This window comes from Myodes glareolus, chromosome 18, assembly GCF_982192425.1.
Source record: "Myodes glareolus chromosome 18, mMyoGla1.1, whole genome shotgun sequence".
Taxonomy (NCBI): domain Eukaryota; kingdom Metazoa; phylum Chordata; class Mammalia; order Rodentia; family Cricetidae; genus Myodes; species Myodes glareolus.
The window spans coordinates 27455288-27469063 of record NC_142043.1 but is presented as its reverse complement, the minus strand read 5'-3'; positions in this window follow the sequence as shown (position 1 = coordinate 27469063).

The window sequence follows — 13776 nt, the reverse complement described above, 5'->3', positions numbered from 1 at the left end:
GAAGCCAAAAGAGTGCAGGGAATTTGGGGGGGGGGGCAAAAAGTTTCACTAGACAGGGATTTCATGAGAACATACTAAAGGATACAGATTAAAATATAGAATGGGAAATATAACTGCATTCAAATAATTAACAAAAGTAGATTTGCTACTAGCAACAATGACCAGAAAATAAAGTATTTTAAATAGATGAGTGTTCTAGACTGATTTTGCTTGTGGGTAATAAAAATAATTACAAAATGCAAGAATTTATGGATGAATGCATGCTACTGATTTGTATTCTTAAAGATGTGATTAAGCTATTCATTTTTGAACAGCTTTCAAAATTTTTTTGTTTTGAGAATAGAACAGGAATGGGTAAAGGTATATGGTGGCAATTCACAAGAAAGATTAACGTACCCATAAAAAGTGGTAGGATAACAGTGGAAAGCAAATCTTTAGAAAATATTTTATCAAAACATATATGATTTTGCATAAAGTGGCTAGAGAGATGGAATCAGAGGTTAGAGAGAAGAAACAATGGAAATAATCCACAGTATTCCATCTTAAGCAATATGGAATAGATTACCATATAAGGAAAAATCAAGTATCAAAAGGGTAGTTTTGGAGAAGTTATAGCTACTTTACAGTATGCTGTACCTGATGATTTTTAGGATGAGGAACCTGTTCTGAAAGTGCCCTGAAGCCAGATGACTTCTTGGTGAATTAATGAGGGAAAATTAAAAAAAGAAACAGAGCCCGCCATCCTTATCTCCCTGGATATTCCGAAGGGGTGGCTTCCCCCAGCTAAACCCTCTCTCCTCCTTCCCCATCCCGAGGTTCAGGCAGGAACCCCTTTCCTTCCTCTCTCCCTTTTTTGGGGCATAAAATCCTCCAACTCAGCCTGTGTGGGTGCTGCTGGGACAGGGCAGTGAGTGAAAACGGGCAGGAGGGAGTTCCTTTGTTATAATAGCCTGCCTGCAGCAAGGTAAGACTGCAGACAGGGAGATTTCTGACCAGCAAGTGGCTCTGATCTTGTAGCAGAAGATACAATGGAGGGGTAAGTGTGCTCCTGACCCAGCACACAAGCCCAGTAAGCGAACACACAATTTTCCTGCAATCCTTATCTCCCTGGGTATTCCGAAGGGGCGGCTTCCTCCAGCTAAACCCTCTCTCCTCCTACCACATCCCCACTTTCAGCCAGGAAACCCTTCCCTTCCTCTCTCCCTTTTTCAGGGCATAAAATCCTCCTACCAGCCTGTGTGGGCCCCTTCGGATGGGGCAGTGAGTGCAAACGGGCAGGAAGGAGTTCATTTGTTTTAATAGCCTGCCTGGAGCAAGGGAGGACTGCAGGCAAGGAGATTCCTGGCCAGCAAGGGGCACTGATCCTATAGCAGAAGACCCAGCCGAGGGAAGAGCCATTAGAGAGCATCTGAATGAAGAGATGGGCAGGTGCCAAGGCAAGAACTACTCCAGCAATCTGAAAAACAACATGAAAACACCAGATCCCAGCGATCTTACGACAGAAGGACTTGAACACCCTATTCCAGAAGAAGTGGAAAACAGTGTCATTATGAAAGCAATAGAGTCTCTTAAACAGGGTATGAATAACTCACTTAAAGAAATAGAAGAGAAATATAACAAAAAGTTTGAAGAAATGAGTAAATTCGTAAACAAAACCCTGGGAAACCAAGAAAAAACAATCAAACAGGTAAACCGAAATGAAGGCAATGAAGAAAACACAAACCGAGGGCCGGGTGGATATGGAAAATCTAGGTAAACAAACAGAGACTTCAGGAACAAGCATAACCAATAGAATACAAGAGATAGAAGAACGAATCTCAGATTCACAAGCACAACTCAAAGAAGGAAAACACATACACTCTACTACCCCCCCCAAAAAAAATAACCAGAGTCAACAATCACTGGTCATTAATATTACTTAATATCAATGGACTCAATTCACCTATAAAAAGGCACAGACTTAGAGACTGGATACCAAAACAGGATCCAACATTCTGCTGTTTACAAAAAAACACACCTCAACCACAAAGACAGACACCTACTCAGAGTAAAGGGTTGGGAAAAGGTTTTCTAAGCAAATGGACCTAGGAAACAAGCGGGTGTGACCATTCTAATATCTTCAAAATCGTCTTCAAACTAAAATCAATCAGAAGAGATGGAGATGGACATTTCATACTCATAACAGGAACAAATGGATGGAAATAGAAAACGCTTTACTGAGTGAGGTAAGCCAGACCCAAAAAGAGGAACACGGTATGTATTCACTCATAAGTGGATTCTAACCATAATTAAAGGTCTTTGAGCCTACTATTCGTGATCCTAGAGAAGCTAAATAAGAAGAGGAACCTGGTGAAGATTATTTAGCTATCCGCCAGGAGGTAGGAAATAGACAAGAGTCCCAGGTAACCTCGGGTGCATGGGGGGGTGGTAGGGTTGATGGAAGGGGAGAGGGTTAGAGAGAAGGGAGTAGGGGAGGAACGGGGAAAGCTTGGTGGCCTGGGATGGTGGGGGGAAGGAGGAAGGATGAATATGGGATCAGGGAAGAATATATTTCAACTAAGGGAGCCATTTTAGGGTTTACAGGAGACTTGATTATATATGGGATCCCAGGTCCAAGGAGAGATCACCCAGATTGCTCTCTGGACAGAGGAGAGGGTGCCTGAATCGGCCGTGGCCCATGACCATACTGATGTATATTTTGCTTATCACCATAGATCCTTCACCTGGCGAAGGATGGCGATACAGTCGGAGACCCACATTGGAGCACCGGACTGAGCCCCCCGAGGTCCAAATGAGGAGCAGAAGGAGGAAGAACATGAAAAACGAAATCAGTACTGCGAGGGATGCTATCACCCACTGATACAAGGGAACGGATCTGATGAGAGTTTACCAAGGCCAGTTGGACTGGGACTGAACGAGGACGTGATCTAACCAGATTCTCTGAATTTGGTCGGATTCTCTGACTGTGGCTGGCCCGAAGTCTTTCTGAAAAGCCATTGACTATGACACTGGGACCTGTTTCCTCTACATATACTGGATTTTGGGGATCCAGTCTGTTTGGACACTCACATTCCTGGACCTGGAGGGAGGGGGAAGGAACTGGAACTTCCCACAGGGCAGGAAACCCTGACTGCCCTGGGGGACGAAGAGGGAGGAGGAGGGGGAGTGGGGTGAGTGGGAGGGTGTTGGGAGGGGGGGCGGAAATGGAAACTTTTATAATTTAATAAAATTTACTTAAAAAAAAAAGCCCAAGATCAGATGGTTTCAATGCAGAATTCTACCAAAACTTCCAGATAGAGCTAATACCTATACTCCGTAATGTATTCCACAATATAGAAACAGAAGAGTCATTGTCAAACTCCATTTATGAGGCAACAGTTACTCTGATACCAAAACCACATAAAGACACAACCAAGAAAGAGAATTACAGTCCAATCTCACTCATGAACATCTACGCGAAAATTCTCAATAAAATACTGGCAAACCGAATCCAAGAACACATTAGAAAAATTATCCATTATGATCAAGTAGGCTTCATCCCAGAGATGCAGGGCTGGTTAAACATATCCAAATCTATCAATGTAATCCATCATATAAATAAACTGAAAGAAAAAAAACCATATGATCATTTCATTGGATGCTGAAAAAGCATTTGACAAGATTCAACACCCATTTATGATAAAGGTGTTGGAGAGACTGGGGATACAAGGATCATACCTAATATAATAAAAGCAATATACAACAAGCCGACAGCTAACATCAAATTGAATGGAGAGAAACTCAAAGCCTTTCCACTAAAATCAGGAACACGTCAAGGCTGTCCACTCTCTCCATAACTCTTCAATATAGTGCTTGAAGTTCTAGCAATACCAGTAAGACAACATAAGGGGATCAAGGGGATTCGATTGGAAAGGATGAAGTTAAACTTTCATTATTTGCAGACAATATGATAGTGTACATAAGCGACCCCAAAAACTCTACCAAAGAATTCCTACAGCTGATAAACACCTTCACTAATGTGGCAGGATACAAGATCAACTCCAAAAAATCGGTTGCCATCCTATACACAGAGGATAAAGAAGGAGAGAGGGAAATCAGAGAAGCATCACCTTTCACGATAGCCACAAATAGCATAAAATATCTTGGGGTAGCTCTAACTAAGGAAGTGAAAGACCTTTGACAAGAACTTTAAGTCTTTGAAGAAAGAAATTGAGGCGGATACCAGAAAATGGAAAGACCTCCCCTGCTCTTGGATTGGGAGAACCAACATAGTAAAAATGGCATTTCTATCAAAAGCAATCTATAGATTCAATGCAATTCCCATCAAAATCCCACCAAACTTCTTCACAGACCTGGAGAGAACAATAATCAAGTTTATATGGCAAAACAAAAAACCCAGGATAGCCAAAACAATCTTATACATTAAAGGGACTTCTGGAGGCATTACCATCCCTGACTTCAAACTCTATTACAGAGCTACAGTATTGAAAACAGCTTGGTATTGGCATAACAACAAAGAAGTCGACCTATGGAATCGAATAGAAGACCCAGATATTAACCCATAAACCTACGAACACCTAATTTTCAACAAGGGAGCTAAAGGTATACAATGGAAGAAGGAAAGCATCTTTAACAAATGGTGATGGCATAACTGTATGTCAACCTGTAGAAGAATGAAAATAGATCCATATCTATCACCATGCACAAAACTCAAGTCCAAATGGATTAAAGACATCAACATCAATCTGTCCACTTTGAACCTGATAGAAGAGAAAGTGGGAAGTAGTCTACAAGATATAGGCACAGGAGACCACTTCCTAAGTAGAACCTCAGTAGCACAGACAATAAGAGAATCAATGAATAAATGGGACCTACTGAAACTGAGAAGTTTCTGTAAAGCAAAGGACACTGTCAGTAAGACAAAAAGGCTACCTTCGAACTGGGAGAAGATCTTCACCAACCCCTCATCAGACAAAGGTCTGACCTCCAAAATATTCAAGAACTCCAGGAACTAGACACTAAAACTCTAATTAACCCAATTAAAAAGTGGGGTACTGAACTGAACAGAGAATTCACAACAGATGAACTTCGAATGGCCAGAAGACACTTAAGGACATGCTCAACCTCCTTAGTAATCAGGGAAATGCAAATCAAAACAACTTTGAGATACCATCTTACACCTGTCATAATAGCTAAAGTCAAAAACACCAATGATAGCCTATGCTGGAGAGGATGTGGTGTGAGGGGAACACTCATCCATTGTTGGTGGGAAAGCAAACTTGTACAGCCACTGTGGAAATCAGTGTGGCAGTATCTCAGGAACCTGGGAGTCAACCTCCCTCAGGACCCAGCAATTCCACTCTTTGGAATATACCCTAGAGATGCCCTATCATACTACAAAAGTATTTGTTCAACTATGTTCATAGCTGCACTATTTGTAATAGCCAGAACATGGAAACAACCTAGGTGCCCCTCAATAGAAGAATGGTTTAAAAAAGTGTGGAACATATACACATTAGAATTTTGCTCAGCGGTAAAAATCAATGACATCTTGAATTTTGCATGCAAATGGATGGAAATAGAAAACGCTTTACTGAGTGAGGTAAGCCAGACCCAAAAAGAGGAATATGGTATGTACTCACTCATAAGTGGATTCTAGCTGTAATTAAAGGTCTTTGAGTCTATAATTCGTGATCCTAGAGAAGCTAAATAAGAAGGTGAACCTGAAGAAAATCATATAGTTATCCTCCTGGATATTAGAAGTAGACAAGATTGCCAGGCAAACTTGGGTGCATGGGGGCGGGGGAGGGGTTGGAAGTAAAGGGAGATGCTTAGGGAGAGGGGAGAGCGGGAGGATTGGGGATGGCTTGGGAGAATGGGGGGAAGGGAGGAAGGATGTTTATGGGAGCAGGGAAGTTTATATCTCAACTAAGGTAGCCATTTTAGGGTTTGCAAGAGACTTGATTCTGGAGGAGTTCCCAGGCCCAAGGAGAGTTCCCCAGATTTTTCCCTGGGCAGCAGATAAGAGGGTGCCTGAACTGGCCTTGGCCCATAACCATACTGATGAATATTTTGCATGACACCACAGAACCTGCATCTGGCGAAGGATCGAGATAGAGACAGAGACACATATTGGAACACTGGACTTAACTCCCTAGGTCCAAATGAAAAGCAGAGGGAGGGAGAACGTGAGCAAGGAAGGCAGAACCAGAGGGAACCTTCATCCGAGGATGGATGGAGATAGAGACGGAGACCCACATTGGAGCACTGGACTGAGCCCCCAAGGTCCAAATGAAGAGCAGAAGGAGGGAGAACATGAAAAAGAAGTCAGGACCGCGAAGGGTGCTTTCACCTACTGATACAAGGGGACTGATCTAATGAGAGCTCACCAAGGCCAGCTGGACTGGGACTTAAGGAGCATGTGATCAAACCGGATTCTCTGAACGTGGCTAACATGGGGCCTGACTGAGAAGACATTGACAATGGCACTAGGTCTTGTTTCGTCTACATGTACTGGCTTTTTGGGATCCTGGTCTGTTTGGATGCTCACCTTCCTGGACCTGGAGGGAGGGGGGAGGAACTTGAACTTCCCACAGGGCAGGAAACCCTGACTGCTCTTGGGATTGGAGAGGGAGGAGGAGAGGGACTGGGGGGAGCGGGAAGGTATTGGGAGGAGGGGAGGAATTGGAAATTCTTATAAATAAATAAATAAGAAGAAAGAAAAGAGAAACAGATAGACCCAGGAATGGGAAAGGCAAGGAGTTGTACTGAGAAGCTTTAGTTATGCTGAAAGTGGTAGTGATGGTTTAAACAAGTTTGCTAAGATAAGGCCGCATTCTAGCAAGCATTAATCTAATGGGGCCCTCAGGTATAGTTTAGGAGTGATTGGTAAATGTTTTTCTTCTAGGAGAGGATTTCTTGATTTATATTCATTACAATGCACTGCAAGGATAGGATGCTCTAGTTATTGGAATAAATTACCTCCAGAGCACATTGAGCTTCCCATTTAATTAAATAACACCATAATTTATTCCTTTTTATGTTTTAGTATTTTCCTTGGTGGGATGTATCACATCCTAAATATCTAGGGTCAGAATCTACAGTATGCCTTTTAAGTTGCATTAACTCCTGTTTTTTTTTTTATTGTATTGAAGGCCTTAGTACATCTATAAGACTCAGGAAAAATAGGTAAATTTGATTGCATACAAGAAGAGTTTTATATAAATTGTAGAAATGAAGAAAGATTTTTTAGTGTATAAATTATTACTTGAATGTGAATTTTTTATTTGCTGCAAATATGTATACACCATCATTACTTATTTACATAGACCAATTTTCATATCACACATAATACAAATTCTTGGAAAATGAGGCAAAAAGAAAGATACTGAAAAATGGGAAGGGAGCTTTGAATACTGTCCTCTACATGTGAAAAAATGGGTATTGAACTTATAAACTCAAAACAACTGTGGTTACCATTATTGTATCTACATAAGCTCAAAATAGACAAAATAAATGGGGTTGATGAACTCCAGGCCTCATAAAAATGTGGGTTTATTGGCAATTTATCTTTTCTGTAAAAGAATGAACTTTTTCTTTCTTCTCTATTATTATAAAATTTCTTCTTCCTTGCTTCCTTCCTTCCTGTTTTTTCTTTCTTTTTGTGTGTTGTTAGTACTCAATCATTGGTAAGATTTCCATACTAAAATTTTTGACACTATACCCTTGAACAGCACTATCTGGAAGTATTAAAGTCTTTAATAAAACAAGAAAATATATGTGACAGTGGCAGGCGATGTATTGGGGTACTATGAAGGAGTTGCAGGGGGTAACAAGGACTACATGTGACCATATTGCATTGCATTCCTATCTGAAATTATAATGAATGAAAGAAAGAAAGATGATGGACTATCCTTACTATATAATTTTTAATATTTGTAAATTCAAGCATATAAATAAAATCACAATGAAAGAGAATAATCATTTAACCATTTTCTTCTTTCAGCACTTCTTTTCTTCAGTGGCTGATTGTATAATAGCCTAGTTGATTTAAAAAATACACATTAATTGTACACCATGAAATGTTATTTGTTTCTGGAGATATAACAGAGTATACATTAACTTTTGATATTTTGTAGGGATGGCTATTACTCTGTGATATAATATATTCCAAGATCAATGATGAGTTAAAATGTATATTATAAGTTGCTTGAAAGTTTTTGATAGCTTGTCTGTACAAATTCACTTACCTCATCTAAAATTAGCCTATCTTTTTTTGTTTTAATCTATCTATTGACCACCACCTCTAGGCACTAGTCGGAGAGCAAGTTAAATCACTTTAGAGCTCCAGCAAGAGGCTTCTTAAATCCTAGCCAGTCAAACATACAAAATTATGGTCACTTGTCAGAGTGCACAGGTCCCATGGCTGTCTCATGAACTGGATTTATACAAGTTAATGAAAACAGAGAATTTGATTTTGTCAATTGTTGCAAGCTGCAAAGGCTCTTTTTCTCACACATATTTATATGGTCTGAAAAACATCCAATAACAGTCTACCTTACCTTGAAAGAAAACAAACCAAAGAATTCAGCTTAGTGTTATTGGCTAAAAGGGAAGACAGAGCTCTTGTGTAGATTTTCAGAAATTCATGCAGTCAGCTATTTCTGAATCCTATGTGTAGCCACATGTTTGATTTGTTACCATAGTAGAACCATTTAATCTTTAGTCTGATTTGAAGTGATTTTCACTTGCAGGTTACACTGAAGACCAAGAGTATTGCCTTCTAAAAAAGGAATATAATTAGAATAGGATAATCAAGAATGAGAATGTCTGTTGAATGAGAAGAACAGGATCATGGATATGTAAAAGAAACCTAATAATGCATAGTATAATGGATATATCTTCGTGTATTAAAATCATAAAGATAGACACAAAAATATAGAAACATGTTTAAATCATAAATATAGACACATAAATATAGAAAATCATGCTGAGTAAAAAACTCTAGACCCAGAAAGATAAATACAGTATGTATTTACTGATAAGTGAATATTATCAGTTATTTAAATGTATAGACCCAGAAAATTTAACTTCAGATGAGGGCTTTAGGGGAAATAGCATGGGTCTTCCTGGGAAACATAAATACATTAATTTTATGAGTGGTTTGGTGATTATTGCGGTTTAGAGTGGGAAGGATCATATGTAAGGGGTAGGAGTAGAGCAAGATAGTACAGGGAGAGACAGCTGGAATTGGTGAGTGTTGGGGGGATGGTGTAGAAACCTAGTGCTTTGGAAGCTTTCTGAGATCTATGAGGATGATTCTAGTGAGGACTCCTAGTAGTGGAGGATATGGAATCTGAATTGATCTTGTTTTGTAGCTTGGTTACCAGTGGTGGAACTGAGTTGCATCTTCTTGAGTTGTTGGTCAAAGGTTTTCCTTAGAGATACCAAAAAAAAGAAAAGAAAAGAAAGAAAACGGGCTGATTCTATGACAGATGGTCACTCTCTGAAAATTGAAAATTGACAGTAGAGCTCTATTTCTGAGGACAACATCAATCATTGAATGTAAAATGTTTGGCTTAGCGCTTGCAATGGTCATTCTCCTCTACGGTCTAGACTTGCCATGAGAAGGTACTCTGTAGGTTACAGAAAGAGTAACTTGAACACCAAACCAGCCACAGGATCGTGGTCCTACAATTTGTGGAGCCTGTAAGATACTGGGAGCAATGCTGGCACATTACTTGTAGGAGTGTTTGGCAAATATTTGGTTTAAGCTGAGGCCATTGTAAGGAGAGTGAGCCCATGTCTTACACTTGCTAAATTCATGGCTATCCAGGAACTGGAGACTGTAGAGCCCAGACATCTATGACAGAAGCAAATGCAACTGAAAAAAATCAAAGAAATGATTACTAATTATATTCTGTTATTCTCAGATGGATGGCTTGTCCAGTTGGCAGCAAATATAAGAAGATGCAGCTGATCACATCTAGACACTCTGCCAGAGGAAGTCTAAATTGGTCTCCATCAGGTTCCTCCCATTGGATCAGGGAACCCCTAGAATAGGGGAAGGAAAGCCTATAGGAGTCATGGAAGTTGGAGCACACTTGGAGAACATGGTCAACAGAATCAACTTAGAGGGGCTCCCATGGGTTTGTAGAATCTGAAGCAGCAAATACGGGGCCTGTATTGGTCTGTACTAGGTCCTCTGAATATATGTTGTACCTGTTAGCTTGCTGTTTTGTGAACCTCCAAACAGTCCCAAGAGCAGACAAAAGACACAGAGATGTACCTGTTCACACTGTTAGATACTGTGATTTGTTACTTGCTTATTTTTATGAGTTTTACCTCAGGGTATTTTTTATTTTATTTTTCTCTCTCTCAGTAATAGCAACTGCTGTTGAAAGCACAGGAAAGGCAATGAGACCACGGATAATGACTTTTCTAATTATCTGAGAAGGATGACAGAACTAAGAATAGCATCTGCCTAAGAACTCTGAATCTTCTTGTAGTGAATGCATGCACTCACCACAGCTACGATATTTCAGGCAGTAACCTTCATACACTCTAGGTAATATGTTTAGTGCCCTAGGGACAGCACAGTTATTTAAAGAATAAAAAATGATTCCCCACTTTATAGAGTTCATATATTTGCAAAAAGACACATGTAAAGTCTAAAATAAATATATACATATGTATATTAACATATGAATAGTTGTACTTATGAAAACTAGACTTTCCATATATTTTAAATAGCAAGACAGGGATTTATAAAATACTAACATAAAGCAGTTGATATATTGATGATTACTTGTATGGATAAGTTGGGGAGAGCGAAACATAATAACTTCAAGACCAGTAATATCCTGTTTTTATGTAGAAAGTTCACGGACTTCGGTACAAGAGGATATGTTAGTGGTATATTTTATGCTATCAATTCAAGAGTCAGACTTATCAGTCTTATTACCTGAAGCTATAATAAGTTCTTTGTTCTTCATTTCCTTGCCTATGAAACAGCATGACAATGATATCTCTCTCCAGTCTACTAACAGGGACAGGTGAGCTTGTTTGTTTCTTTAAGTCAGTTAGAACAGAATTTGCTTCCTAGCACAGTACAACAAGATTTTCTTATAATGACTGCTATTCTTCAGTTTGACTGCATTCTCCATGTGTGTATATGTCTACCTATACTGATAAGCTATAGTTATATTTGACCTTAAGAATCTTGAAGTTTTTCCTCTGGAAAATGTTACCTATCTCACCTGGAAATATTTGGATTAGGCTAACATAGTATAAACAAATTGGCTTGGATATGCACTTGTCTGTGTTAACTATGTCATAAAACTGAGCAACTCATTTGAAATTTGTACTGTCATCCATTTTCTAGCTCAAAGTGGACACCTGGGCAGTGCCCTGTGCCACTGTCACCCTACAGGTTTTCTATGTAGAATTATTAGTATTCGATACAAGACTCTTCTGCGTGTGAATAACATTATTTATGTGGTGGAGATAATAGGCCTGTAATGTGCTGGGTGATGCAGATCCACACAGAGGGCACAATGCCATGATTTCCGAGGCTTGTTAAGATCAGCGGGTGCTCTCAGAGACAATGGTATGAAGGAAATGATGAAGCAATTATTATGTGTTTTAAGCCACAGTTAATTATGTAAATTGCACATATTAAGTGGATGAGAATTAACCACTCACTTTGTACATGCCTTTTTGTAGCAATAGGAGGCTTGGTAGATATAAGAAAACAAGAAATTAAAAGGATTTCTGTTTTCTTAGAGACATCACATATACAGATGATGAAGGTTAATATGTACTCCATATGCTCTTTGTAACAAGATGAGAAAAATGTAGGTTAGCAATAAACAAAAATTAAAATGTGCCTGCTGGAATTTAATATGCAAATACACAATGACATTACTACAGGTTATTCATAGTATTGAAACAGAATTTTTACTTTTTTTTTTTGGTTTTTCAAGACAGGGTTTCTCTATAGCTTTGGGGCCTGATGTGGAACTAGCTATCATTGGCCAGGCTGGCCTCGGACTCAAAGAGATCTGTCTGCTTCTGACTCTTGAGTGCTGGGATTAAAGGCATGCGCCACCACGGTCTAGCTGAATTTCTACTTTTTTGTTCTCTAATACTGATAAAAGCATTACTAATTCCCCTCTAGAGCTAAGTTCTAGACTGATAACCCAATAACTGTACACAAAGAAGTTTCACAAAGCGCTAAAAATGTCTCAACTTTGAATAAGGATATCCAAAAATATCATTCTAATTTTTTAACTTTTGATGAAAAATAGGATTGAGTCCTGGAACTACTATTGTGTGTGCATGTTTTATAACTAGGATCTTTTAACAGTTTTAAAACACTAAGCTAATTATCATTTCTAACCATATATAGAAATGTTTTGATAGCATATATGTGTAAGGCATGTAATGTTACAATAGGTATTGCGCAATAATTATATAGGCATCCATGAATATATATTCCTAATGTTTTAGAAATTAATAAACTTAAGTAGTTCCATTTAAAGCAATTCATGGATTGAAAAACATGGGAATGTGAGTTAGGAAAAAATACCAAGGAGCAAAACATCAAGATGATGAAGGTTGTTTTTTGTTTTGTTTTGTTTTTTGTTTTGTTTTGTTGTATTCTGTTTTAAAAGGTGTTCTTAACTGTCATTTTAAGTAATATTTATTTCAAAATTTAACTGGTCTAAATCTTGTGACCTGCTGCTCTGGTCTGTCACCTGGGTAATCTGTGCCTTTAAAAGACAAGCTCTGCCCACTCCCAACCTCCTCCCTCCCCTCCTTCCACCCAGGCAAGTGGCCCCCACCTCCTTTCTCTCTCTCTCTCTTTCTCTCTCTCTCTCTCTCTCTCTCTCTCTCTCTCTCTCTCTCTCTCTTCTAGCTCTCTCTCCTTCTTCTGGAGAAGCAGCTTCTGCTTCCCTCTCTTCTCCCACTTCTCTCCTTCCCTTTCCCTTTTCCCTCCATAACCCACTAAATAAACTCTGTACCCAAATCTCTCTGCATTGTGTATCTACTGTCTGTCTCCAGCTGTGACCTCAATCCACCCACCAGGAAATCTCTGGAGGCCTCTGGCAACTAACCACCCCCCGTGGGACCTGTCCTCCATCACCTCTTTATAAATAATAACACCAAAGTTTAATCCCCCAATTGCCATCCCCCTCTTCTCTGTTGACAAGATTTTCTGACTTTCTTACAGTTTTACCACTCTTACTTTCAAAGCTTACTTGCTTCCCAACCGAAGTAGCAATGCTTTCAGAGTAGAGAGACAAACATTCTGTGATTCTGCACAAACCATCCTAAGTTAAAGTCAACTCAAAGGTATTTAAAATAGTAAAACTCCCTGGAAAACTGTAACCATCAGGTCATTAAATCTCAGATGATATCTTTTGGTCAACCCATTGCTCTTGTTCTGAGCATTCTACCAGCTCACCTTTGCCAAATAACATGTTTCCTCTTCTCAGTGCCTCTTGCAAAAATGGTTATCCATGCTCCAGTGACTGCCCTATACATCAGAACATATAGAACATTTCAACCTATTGAAAATCAGAACATTTTGACATACTTCTTTTTAAATAATAGCACACATGTTGTATGGAAAATTGTATGAGTTGGATAGTAGAAGAATGGAATGAAAAGGAATGTTTTAGCTTTGACTAAAACTTAGTACATGCATTATGATATTCTCAAATGAACCCCATTATCACTCTTTCAGTACCTCCTATGACTTCTATCAGTGAG